General features: G+C 40.6%; 1 protein-coding gene across 1 annotated transcript in view; it reads right to left on the bottom strand.

Annotated features, from left to right (window-relative positions):
• CACNA1C (calcium voltage-gated channel subunit alpha1 C) overlaps nucleotides 1-13296 on the bottom strand; it is an 833272-nt gene that overhangs the window by 325793 nt on the left and 494183 nt on the right.

The following is a 13296-nucleotide window of genomic DNA, read 5'->3' as shown; positions in this document are numbered from 1 at the left end:
TTCTATTTCTCTTTTAATATCTTCACCTCATTATGTGTTCTTATATCTTCTGATGATCCCTCCTTGTTGATGTTATTTTAAAAAATAACAAACAAACAACTTTAGGTCAGTATCTAAAAAACAACAACAACCTCTCCAAATAGGGAGTAATTTATTTTATTACTTATTCTTTCCTTGGTAATTCTACTTATTTACCTTTCTGGTATTTCTATCGTTTAGAATATTTGCCAGGGCAGCTAGATGGCGCAGTGGTTAAAGCACTGGCCCTGGAGTCAGAAGTACCCGGGTTCAAATCCGGCCTCAGACACTTAACACTTACTAGCTGTGTGACCCTGGGCAAGTCACTTAACCCCAATTGCCTCACTTAAAAAAAAAAAAGAATATTTGCCAGTTGGATATTTGGTTCATATGTGGGTTTTTTTGGGGGGGTATGGGAGGAAGAATGGGATAACAAAAGCCTTCTCTTATTAAATGTCCATTTGTTGTTGGTGTTGATGATGATTAGGCTTAAGTTTGTAGGGTGGGTCATTTAAGGTTGTATCTTGAGCTTTTTTTTTTTTTTTTTTTTTTTTTTTTTTTTTTTTTTTTTTTGGTGAGGCAATTGGGGTTAAGTGACTTGCCCAGGGTCACATAGCTAGTAAGTGTCAAGTGTCTGAGGCCAGATTTGAACTCAGGTCCTCCTGAGTCCAGGGCCAGTGCTCTATCCACTGTGTCACCTAGCTGTCCCTTGAGCTTTGTTTTTTGGCTTATTCCATTTCATTCCCTTGTGTAGTTTCTACTGGCTGTGGAATAGTTTTGTGTTATTTGAATTTCTTTTCTTTTAGATTTGAAGATCTTTTTCCTGGCTGCTTGCAGGATTTGTTGTTTGTTATTGGAATTCCATTATGTACCTTAGCATTTAAAGAGTTTTGATTGGTATTTTGTTTTCTATATTAAGAAATTCTGGGCAGTTTTCTTTCATTCTTTCTTACTTGTTCAAGTTTTTTTTTTCTGTGTCATGTTCTTCTGGGAGACCTATGTTTCTTAAATTGTTCCTGTGCATCCTGTCTTCGAGGTCAAAGATTTTGGCTTACATAGAAATCATATTCTTTTAAATAATTGTTTTTCCCTTTCTTTTCTGACAGAATTTCTTTTGCTTTAATATTTTTGTATTCCAAATCTGTTTTTCTCTCTTTTGTGTTTTTTGAGATTTGGGTCCCTCTTCTAAGTAGCTTCTGGGGCAGGACTGGTCCCAGCTAAGTAGGAAGGATGAGAATGGTCCTGGCTAAGTTCTAATTATCTTCCCTTCAGACCTTTATAAATTTTCACCTGAGTTTGGTTTGTGGGATCATGCCCCATTCTCTGTAAACTTTCTCTACTTCTAATTCTTCATCCCCTGGAGCAGATATTAATGTCTAAGATGCAATGATTTTATTGGTGGTCTTCTTGCTTGACTTATGTGCACTGCAAAATGAGATGATTAATTGACCCATGACATTATTTTTCTTATTGTTTTAAGCACACAGTGAAACCAACTCTACCAGCCTTCCATTAGTATAATTATTTGTGTATATGTTTTATGCTTGCTATCCAGAACTATTATCAGCAAGTCAGGTATCCAGGACAGGCAGCACAAAAAATACCCTCATATCAATTTTTAAAGACTCACCCATGTTGGGAGTACAGTAGCAATTCACAGACTGATCCCATTGCCAATTGGCATAAAAGCTTTGACCTGCTCTGTTTCCAACCTGCACTGCTTTACCCCTCTTCAGGGAAGCCTGGTACCACCCTGTTCTCAAGATCTCACCACATTAGTGCTGGAATGCTTGTGGACAACTGATTGCTTTAGTCCATTTGCATCTCAGAGTCTCACATTCTAGTGACCCACCAGCCTCAGCTTGCCCAGTGGAATGAATTTCAGATACAAGATTTTAGCTGGGGCTTGAAGAAAGCCAGCAAAGTCAGGAGGAAGAGATGAGGATAACCATTGAAAGTACCTGGAGATGTGAGATGGAATATTTTGTTCAAGGAATAACAAGGACACCAAGTATTAGTGAAATGAAGACTGGTGGGGGCGGGGGAAAGGAAATCAATAAAGAATATAAGAATAAGAATAATATAATGTTGGGATAAGGCTATGTTATAAAGGACTTTGAATGCTAAAGAGAGGATTTTATATTTAATCTTGGAAGTCATAGGGAGTCACTGGAATTTAGTGAGTAGGGGGGTGATACAGTCAGACCTGTGCTTTAGGAAAAGCACTTTGGTGGCTGAATGAAGGATGGATTGGAATAGGGGGAGACGTGGCAGGCTGTCTAACCAGTAGGCTATTGCAATAGTTCAGGCATAAGGAGATGAGGGGCTGCACCATGGCAGGGTCATAGAAAAGAAGAGGCATATTTGAGAGATGTTGCAAAGGTGAAATCAACAGGTCTTGGGAATAGATTGGACATGGGGAGTCAAGGATGACACCTAGGATTTGAGCCTGGGGGACAGGGCATATCTTTGTCTAAGCCTAGCACAATGCCTTCACGCATATTGTAAAGGCATATTGTGTATTTATGTACACAATAACATTTGTTGAATGAAACAAATGAATAAACAGGAGTCACTTGTGCTATGAATGATAATTTGTAAAGTCTAAATTTTCTTAGTGGCATCCATCAAGTCTTTGCTGCCTTAAGAAATGAAGTGTCAAATTCGGAACCTTAGGTAGGGCCCCTCAGGTGGAGGTGAGGGAAGGAGATGGCCTATTCTAAAAGGCTTAGCCATGCACAAAATATGCATATCACAATGGCATTGACCTTTTCATTTTCTATGACTGATTCAAGAAGTAATAAAGGAAATTAATTTGACATTGTGTCAGCACTTACCTCAAATTGAGGCAACACAGTGGAAGGGAAAGTGTTAGATGAGGTGTCAAGAGCCCTGAATTTGAATCCTAGTACCACCACTTGGAGCTGTGTGAGCTTGGAGAAGTCCTCTGACCTCTCTAGGCATATACTGTTTGTTTTGAAAATGAGGAGATTGGACTAGAAATTTTTCTATGGTCCCTTCTAGCTCTAAATTCTGTGATACTACCAGATTACCTATGGCAATATTGGCATGCATATGGAAAATGACAATAATCAATCTTTAAACAGAGTTTAAATACTGCTCACTTCATTTATGAAAGAAGATTTTTTAAAAACCAGAGATTTAGGAGACACCATATACACACCAAAGCGGTGATACCTATCTACTGAGAATTTTTGCAGAGTGCTTCTCATCAAGAGGATTTCTTTGTCTCTCTAATGTGGGTACTCCTTCCCCTCACAATCTATCTGGGCCTACTCATCCTACACATCCCTGGTACATGTTTTCTTACAAAGCCTTCGCAAGGATCCACCCAAGGGGCCGAGAGCCTTGTTCTTGATCTGTTTATGTCTCACAGATACTAATGGAGTGTGCGGGCTTTCCATGTTATTCCTTGCTCTCACTAAGTGACTCTCCTGCCTTCTTTTCTTTTCTAGTTATATATTTCTCTGATAGCATCCTTAATGCCATTTCTCTTGTGCAATTTTTGGTTGGTAATGGGCTATAGATTTCTCAGACCCACCATGTACCTTTTCATTGCCCTCTTGGTGACCTTCAGATTTCATTCTTTAGCTGCCATAGTAGTCCATGACACAAAGTCATACAGCACCAGTAGAACTCGTGGTTGTTTTCTTATCCCATAAAATTCCCTTCCTGGGAGCAGTAACGGTAATTGCAACTTTGCTTTGGACCAAACTGACTGAGGAATAAATTACAAGCAGGGTACCTTGGCCAGGTTGAAACCACAACAATTTGAAAAGAAGTCAGACATGTTGTTTCATAGCTGTAATATTACCTCTCAAGGGTCTGATGAATCTGCAGGATCTGCTAATCAGTCTGGCAAATTACCCATTTACTAATCCTCCTGAAGGTAATGCAACTTCATGATGGAGAGGGATGGAGGGATGGAAGGAGGGGTAATACCTCCTTAAACCCTAAAACCCTGCAGAGAGGAAGATGAGTGTACTTTCCCTTTAGTACTTCAGTCCTACAGGTAAGTTCCAAACTTTTATAGCTGAAATTTATAGGTTCTAATTAAGGCGCCATTCTAACAAAACTACCAACATCTTGTCACCAAGTGTGAATAAGATCATGTGCTGAAAGTCTGCACAGGAAGTCTGTGCTATATGTTTAATTTTGCTGAATAGTGGTTAGGTTTCTTAGGGATCTGAAATGAGCCACTTCTGCCTAGCCTAAGTGGGTCACCGAACAAAACATCCGAAGACTAACTTGACTTCTTGAATTTGTCTAGTGAAAAACTAGGACCAAAGGGCCTGGTGCTGTAGGAGGTTGGGTGGGTTATGACATAGGGCAACAGGGCAGGAGGAAGGAATCAGCATTTATTAGATGCTTAATTTGTGCCAGGTACCATGCTGTGCACTTTACAAATATCTTATTTGATCATATGGGCTATGTGAAGGTCACCATAGTGACCTCTGGGAAAAGGGGATTTTACAGCTTCCTCCTAAAGGTTTTCTGCAAAATCTTGTGAGAGATATGGTCAGGTCTAGAGGAAGGAGATAATAAGGGCCTTTGTTTACAGGACACTTTCAGGTTCAAAAGCACTTTTAGAACAACTCCAGGAGTTAGGCAGTGTATGGAGTATTTATTTTCCCCATTTCAGAGATGAAGAAACTGAAGCTGAGGAAGGTTATAGGACATGTCCAGGGTCACAGCTCACAGGACTCTGGATTTGGAGCTAAAAGAAGCCCTTTATGACACTCATTTTGCAGATGGAGAAGCTTGAGGCCAAGACAGCTTAGTGGTTATCCGAGTATGTGGCAGAACAACTATAGAAGGCTACTGTACTCAGTTTGTAATGGCCAGCTAGGAAGCTCTGTTGGTTCAGAGTGACATGGCAGAATTACAGGCTCTCCTCTGGTTTGGGATTCCTGGCCTCGTTATTCATAGGCTGAGCTAGTTGCTGGAACTGAGGCCCTTCGTTGCTCCTGAAGCATGAGCCATACTTGCTTCTGAGTCACACCGATGTTCCTTTCTCAGTGCAGGGCCTCCCTAGTCGGGTTGCCACCCCCTGGCATAGGTCCACCTCTCAGTTGGCCTGGATCTGTGACTCAGAACGGGGTAGCGGGTGGCAGAGCTGCCAGCTGACATCTATCCCCAATGCAGTGCCCCAGTATGGCTCATGTGATGAGACTTCCTCTTGATCTGATGTACAACTTCTGTTTGGGTGCTAGACTATGCCAAGGTCAGCATGCTTCTAGAAAAACCCTGTACCATACCCTTCAGCTCTCTCTTCCTGTCTCCCTATGCCTGCTTACATCGGACAAATCAATCAATAACACTCAATAAACATGTATTAAGCACCTACTATGTGCCAGGCACTGTGCTAAGCAATCAGGATATAAAAAGGGTCAAAAGACAGCCACTGACCTCAAGGAGCTTACAATCTAATGGAGGAGACAATATGCAAATACATACATATAAGGCAAGCTATGTGTAGGACACTGGTGGAAATAATTAACAGAGGGAAGGCATTGGAATTAAGAGGGTTTGGGAAAGGCTTCCTGTAAAAGATGGGATTTTAGTTGGGACTAAGGAAGCCAGGAGGCAGTTAGAAAAAAATGCCCAGAGCCAGTGTCACTCTCCTTCCTTCTTTCTGCCTTCTGTTATAGCAGAAAGAATTGGCTCCTCAGAACACTCTCAAAGCTTAGCTCTTGAAGCACTTGCTGAAATATGCTTCTCTGCCATACACAGGCACAGAAGTGTGTCTAATTCCTCCAACCAGTCCCAAAACATCTCATCATCTGATTTCATCCAATGGTTCTTAAAGCACTTCACTGCTTGAACCTAGTGTACACCTTTGATTGATGAGTTGATCCAATGGCTGTCTTGGAATTGTTCACAGCCAGTTTACACACTTGATCCCTAAGACAATAAAAGAGGCATTCTCATCTGATAAAGGTATCTGGTTGTAGATCATTTTGTTAGTTACATTAATTGTTGTTCAGAGGTACAAAATATTTCTCTTACCTTTATAGTCTCAGTGCTTACTACAGTGCCTGGCATACAGTAAGCACTTAATAATTGGGTTTTTTTTAATTGACTGAAGTTAAAAAGAATGATCTCATATCCTGGGGTATTCAAAGGGTAGTAAAGGACTCTAGGAATTTACAGTATCAGAACTATCTACCATGCAGGAATTTATCCCAACCCAGAGACCAATGGAAGAAGCAAATGACACATCCTTCTCCATCTCCCTTGAAAGGTGTGGGATGTAGAACATATTTCTTAATTGCTTTGAACTTTTCAACGGCTATTAAAATAAGTCTCTGCCAAAATGTCTCTTCCCCCCACCCCACTCTTAAAAGTAAGAGTTAAAAGAACTATTTGACATTTTAAAAATCTAAGTCAGTTTGACATCTCTGACATGGCAAATGGAAGACAGAGGATCACCTCTTACTCAGTATTCCACAAATGCATGAACCAGTTACCTGCTCATAGCACAGTATGTCTTATGGTTTGACATGAGATTTATCATACATATTTTTGTAGTTCTATAACTGTATCTTTCTATGTGTAAAAGAACTGGATGGCCAGTAAGCAGAGGAACTGCTGTTTCTTCACTGATTGTGCAACCTTGTAAATGGGGCCCATGAAACAAAATGATTTCAATTATTCAAGATTTTGCCAGATCCTCATTGGTGTAGCCTTTGCTCAAGATGCTCAAAAGCATCAGATTATCATCTATTGGTGGATCCTGGAATCTTGTTTAATAGACCTTCAACCCTTCCCTTTGCTCTATTAGGTTCCTGAATTATGGCAACCTTCCCCTGGGTCTGTGATGATGACATTTAGGGTACACCAATTTACCAGAAAAGGCCAGTGATCTCAGCTTTATGTGTTTGTCTCTGTCTCCATTGTATTCCACTGCTCCATGAGTAATCTGTGACAAGGGCAGTAGTAAAAGATGTCATCAAAGAAATGTATAATAGGAAGACAGGATGGGCTGGCCACTCATTGGAGATGACAGGTAAAAAAGCAGGGTATTCCACCAGTGTACTCATAATGTAAGATGAAACTGAGGAAAGCCTGTGATGAAATCAGGGGAGGATGTATACAAGTATGGCACAGGGTGGACAGGTAAGGATGGGCTCTGATTTCCAGTTACAGGGAAATCCCAAATTGATGAGATCAAGGATTCATTTGATTTTATGAGAAAAAAATTTCTTGGACACCAGAAACCTTTTGCATAGAGTCATGTCCTTCAGAACCCAACCAAGATATTAGTCCATCCAAAGAGTATATATACATTACCAGTAGATAAAGTATAAGCTCCTTGAGGGCAGGTACTATTTCAGTTTAGTGAAACAGACACAGTTTTGCATCTCCAGCACCTGGCATGGTTCCTGGCACACAGTAGGTGCTTAATGAATTCTTGCTGATTATAAATGTGCTTTGGAAAAGGTGAAAAGGCTAATGAGCCTAAGGTTAGTTAGTAGTATCACCACTTTAATGAAAACCTCTGCAGTTCTATTCCAATATTTCCATATGGCATGGAGGTGACCCTGGCCTCATAAAAGCTAAGACAGTGGAGTACAACCTCTGTAAGCTTTTACCAAAGCTATAAAGTCTTTGAATACAGACAGAGCGATGTCTGTTATCTGAGCACCAACCTAATTAATCCCGGAGGGTCCTATTACTAGAAGGTCGGCTATCAGGTGATGGAATTTTTTTGGCCACAGTAATTCATAAAGACTGTCTACCGAGGTGTGGAGAGGGCTGTTAGCCACACCAATGACATCATATATCTTTTGGAATTTTGAAGTAATGCTTTAATGAGATGATTTGTTCTGGTGTGCAATATTGCTATTTAACTATAGAGGGCACCGTGTAGTGCTGATAACAGAGATGTGACCAGGAATTCTGATTCCTGGGCAAATTCAGTTTAGTGGGAAGTAGGGTGGAAGGAGGGGAGAAGGTGGGAAACATCCTTTCTGATCAGGGTGCAGTTATGCGAGGAGAAAGAGCTGCTCCTTCTCAAGCAAATCCATCTGAAGTTTCTGGGGTCCCTGGACTCAACAAGCTTTCACTCATCATTCATGTCACATTTCTGAACTGTGGCTGTACTCTAAGGCTCTCTGATCTCTTCTTTTTTTCCTCTCCTCTCCTTCCCATTCCTCCCTTCTCTTCCCCTTTATTCCTTCTCGCTTCTATTTCCCTCCCCTTCCTTCTTCTCTCCTTTTCCTTTCCCTCCTCTCCTAGCTACTATCTCTCAGTAATCTCATTAGTTCCCATGGCCTCAATGATCATTTCTATGCAGATAACTCCCAGATCTATATTTCTAGCCCTTGTTTATGTCCTGAACTCCAGTACTACATCACCAGCTGCCTATTATATGTTTCAAACCTCATATCTATAGGCATCTTAAACTCAGCATGTCTGAAATAGAACTCATTATCTTCCCCTCCCCTTTCTCCACCCCAAACCCACTACCATTCTGAACCCCACTATTCCTATTGAGGACACCACAATCCTTAAAGTCAGCCAGATTTGTAACATGCCTAGCATCTTCAGCTCCCGAGTCTCCCTCATCCCACTATCCAATCATTTGCCAAAACATGCCATTTCTACCTCCACAACATCTCTTGCATCTAGCCCTTTCTCTCCTCTTAGGGCACCAACATCTGAGTTCAGTCCCTCATCACCTCTTGCTTAGTTTATTTTAATAGCTTTCTAATTAATCTCGATTCCTCCAAGCCTCCCCCCACCAAACTTTAATTTATCCTCCACTCAGCTGTCAAAATAATTTTCTTACACAGGTTTGACCACATCATTCTCCTATTCAATAAGGTCCAAGAACCCCAAGGATCAAATATAAACTCTTATGTTCAGCATTTAAAGCTCTTCACAATCTGGTCTCTTTCTGCCTTTGCAGTCTGCTCACACACTACATCCCTTCGTGCAATTTGTACTCTGGCCATACCAGCTTTCTTGCTATTCCCCATACATGACACCTCATAGCATTAAGATAGAAAAGGAAGCAGAAAGTATTTAGGAAGTAGTTTGGTTTGTGTGTGGTATTCTCCAGTTGGGTTAGGAATTGCTAGATTTATCACCTTCAGTCTTCTACTAGGCAAAACCCCAAGGCCATACAAAAATTATTTCAGTATTTTTACACAGATTCTCTCTTTCATCCTTATCTCTTCTCATAAGGAAGTATTTGTCGGGTCAAATGCTATTTGGCCTGCTGTTTTTCCAGAAGGTTGGCCACAAAAGGGGAAAAATATTTTTTGCTACAGCTAGAAGTGTTAAGTCACTGAAATGAGCATTCTTTATTATTGGCCTATAAAATATATGAACAAACACTGACTCTAAGCATGAAGCCATGTGTTCAAGAACACCTCTGACTCCATAGGGTTATTGGTACCATCCCACTGAATGCCAAATTAAAACTGCATATCTGATGGGCCAGTGGGTTCATTACCTCATAATCTTGATGAGAACATTTTAAGGAGACTAAAGGTTGTACTTTCCTTATTTCTAAACTGGTTGGTCTGGATTATTCTTTTTTTTTTTTTTGCAGGCAATGGGGGTTAAGTGACTTGCCCAGGGTCACACAGCTAGTAAGTGTCAAGTCTCTGAGGCCGGATTTGAATTCAGGTACTCCTGAATCCAGGGTCGGTGCTTAACCACTGCGCCATCTAGCTGCCCCTGGATTATTCTTAAGATTCTTTTTAACTAACCTTCTATAGGAAGTAAATACAATGGAGTCTTGCTCAAGGACTGAATGTGGCCCCTCCATCATCATTTACATTGTAGTTTGAGGTTATTGTTTCAGAAAGTTTCACCTGCTGAGTATTATACATTCTCCAAGCCATCCCTTCCATTTAATGCACTTTAGTATTTACTGTAGTTTCATATTTCTTTTAAATGCATTTGTTTGCCTAATTTATCTATTTTTTTAAAAAAATTATCTATTTTTGGGGCGGCTAGGTGGTACAGTGGATAAAGCACCGGCCCTGGATTCAGAAGTACCTGAGTTCAAATCCGGCCTCAGACACTTGACACTTACTAGCTGTGTGACCCTGGGCAAGTCACTTAACCCCCATTGCCCTGCAAAAAAAAAAAATCTATTTTTAAGATTGTAAATTCCTTAAATGCCAATATGCATTTATTCATTATTATGTACCCTTGGTGCCTGGTACAGGACTATGTAAGTGTGGATACCAGATACTTATTTATTGACTGACAGACTTGAAAGACTCAGAATCTGTCTCCTCGATCTACTAAGTCTAGTCTTTAGTGATACTCAAAATACAGAAACAACCTTTTTCCTAATCCATTTTACTCAATACAATGTAGAATGAAGCTCATCTTCCCCATTATAGCCTTGTTGGCCTAAGTTTAGAGTTAATCAATAATCCCTATAACTGACACAGCAAGTGCTTTAATACATGATCTTCTAAGCTCTGTACAAAGTCCTCAGCTTCTATGACCTCTGTCCCTTCTACTTCTACCCACTTGGTTTTGGTCTATTGGCTCACCTTGACACAATGATTAAAAAGACCCTAGTGATTATAAAATAATTCATTTCCATAGATGAAACAATTTGGGATCTGGCAATTAATAGCATGTCTTTCTTCCCTGAATTCATCCTTAAGACTGCAAAAATCATATAGTGTACTTCTGCTGATGGATGTTGTAAGCCATAAAGTCTTTTACCTGTGATGGTCCCTCCCTCCCGTTTTCCCTCCTTTTCTTCAATCAGTCATTATCAATCAACATGCATTCATTAAGGGCCTCTTGCCATCCTAGGTATACAAAGATAAAGGATGAACTAATTCCTCTTTTACATTAAAGCTTACTACATTTAAGCAGTAGAAGCAATGAGTGCATATACAAATATATACAAAATAAAAATAAAGAGACTGAATACTAATAAATATAAAGTAATTAGAGAAGGAACTACAAACTATGAGAGTAGCATAAAATATGACCTTTACCCTTAAAAAGTTTGTATTCTAGACCCACTAGAGTGACCCAGCATGTCATATGCTTGTTTTCTGTATAAAGGTTGGCTTCATTTAGACATTTCACTGCTATTTTTGTCCTTCTCAGTCATTCCCACCAACTATCAACCAACTGTCCCATATAGGGCAAGTAAGTCAACCCAGCTTGAAGCAGTAAGACACCCAAAGACACTTTCAGGAAGCAGTATGTGTGATCAGCTCAAACCACCACCTCAACTACATCTCCTCTCAGACATTGATGGAGTCAGCTTAGGACCTTGAGCCCAAGAGCCTTGGGAATAGCATTACCCTGTAGGTTACTAGATTTACTTTCAGCCAAGCTCTCCAATCCATCAAATCATTGTGAAGGAGCCCACCTTCTGCACCATCACCAGCAACAACTGCTGACCAACTGCTACCTAGCTGCTACCTACAGGGGAGTGGCAGCCCCTACATGCCACCCCTCCAGCTCATTAGTCCTGCTTCTGAACTAGCCCTCATCACCATCATCTGGGGAAGCAACTCCTGTGGAGGAGGGGCCAACCATCCTCACCCACTATCAACTAACTGCTATATACATGGCACACAAGTCAACCTAGCTGAAGCAGCTAAAGCACCTGAGGAAGAGACCAAAGGCAGTTTGTGCCAGCCACATCAAACCACTACCACCATATTGATGGCCATATCTCCTCAGACTCTGCTAGAGATTCCCCAGGACCCTGGGCCCAAGCCTTGGGAATAGCATTGCCTCTATGCCAGTGCCCTCAACCACCATCTTGGGAAGCAATCCCTGTGGAGATGCAGCCTGGCAATTTTTCCTATGGGTGCTACATCCACAGCTACTGAAGAACAGGAAAGGAAAATTTTTGTCACCAGTCACCCGTACTCTCAAATTGCTCTGTATCAGAATTTGATACAATTTTGTCCATGGAAATGACATTTAAAAAGAAGCATCGAGGTCCACAGGCATTATACATTGCATATAGTTTTGGACATTTTCCAATATATTGATCAATTATGCTGATTTTTTTCTTCTCTAAAAATACCATTTGTTATCTGGGATGACTGGGTGGGGCAGGACAACTTGGGACAACTATGATGTTGCAAGAAACAGAAGACATTACCATCTGCTTTGCCCCTATACCCTAAGGACCATGGAACTTTTCCCATTTGATTTGCAGCTGAAACCTTTCATATGTGTTGTTTCCCACCCCCATTAGAATGTGAGCACCTTGAGAGCAAAGAATGTCTTGTTCTTCTAGTTGTGTCCCTCCAACACTTAGCATACTACTTGGCATGCTTAATAAAGGCTTTATTCATTCATTCATTCTAGCTTTTTCAATAGTTGATTCCAGGTTATATTTTAGTATATCATGAGATTTCTAGCTACTGAACTGGAAAGTACTGGAGCAGTTGTAAGACCATAGGACCCTTTCTTTCTTTCTTTCTTTCTTTCTTTCTTTCTTTCTTTCTTTCTTTCTTTCTTTCTTTCTTTCTTTCTTTCTTTCTTTCTTTCTTTTTTTGGTGAGGCAATTGGGGTTAAGTGACTTGGCCAGGGTCACACAGCTAGTTAAGTGTCAAGTGTCTGAGGCTGCATTTGAACTCAGGTCCTTCTGACTCCAGGGCTGGTGTTCTATCCACTGTGCCCCTAGCTGCCCCATGACCATTTCTTTGATAGATGAAGACACCCCACAGAGGTCAACTGACTTGTCCAAGGTCATATAAGCTGGGCTGACATTTATACTCAGACTACAGAACTCCCAATTCTGAATTGTTTGTTTTAAGCAAGAGAAATCACTTTTGGAAAATCTACTTAAATAAAAATTGTGTCCTATACAGAAATGACCTGGGACTGGTCAATAAAGTCAGTCAGTCAGTCAGTAAACATTTAAGTATCTTCTAAGCAGGCACTATGCTAAGTGCTGAGGATACAAAGAAAGTCAAAAGACAGAGCCTGCCCTCAAGGACTTCCCCAATGTAATGGGAGTGACACTATTCAAACAACTATGTACAGACAAGCTATATAGAGGATAAATGAGAATTAATCAACAGAGAGAGGGCATTAGAATTAAGGGGGGATTGGGAAGAAATAGAAGGTAGGGGTTAGAGGGTGGTAAAGTTTCTGTAGCCTTTTCTTTGTTAACTGCTAATCCAAAAGCAGGATGGGAACTGACAAACACAGAAAAGGAGCACTGGATCATTGGCCCTCTGAGTTTAGCCAATGATGTCAACCCGTTAAAAAAAAGTCACCTCTTTATTTTGGAACCAG

Source organism: Dromiciops gliroides, chromosome 5 (genome assembly GCF_019393635.1).
Source record: "Dromiciops gliroides isolate mDroGli1 chromosome 5, mDroGli1.pri, whole genome shotgun sequence".
Taxonomy (NCBI): domain Eukaryota; kingdom Metazoa; phylum Chordata; class Mammalia; order Microbiotheria; family Microbiotheriidae; genus Dromiciops; species Dromiciops gliroides.
This window is presented reverse-complemented; position numbering and strand designations above follow the sequence as displayed.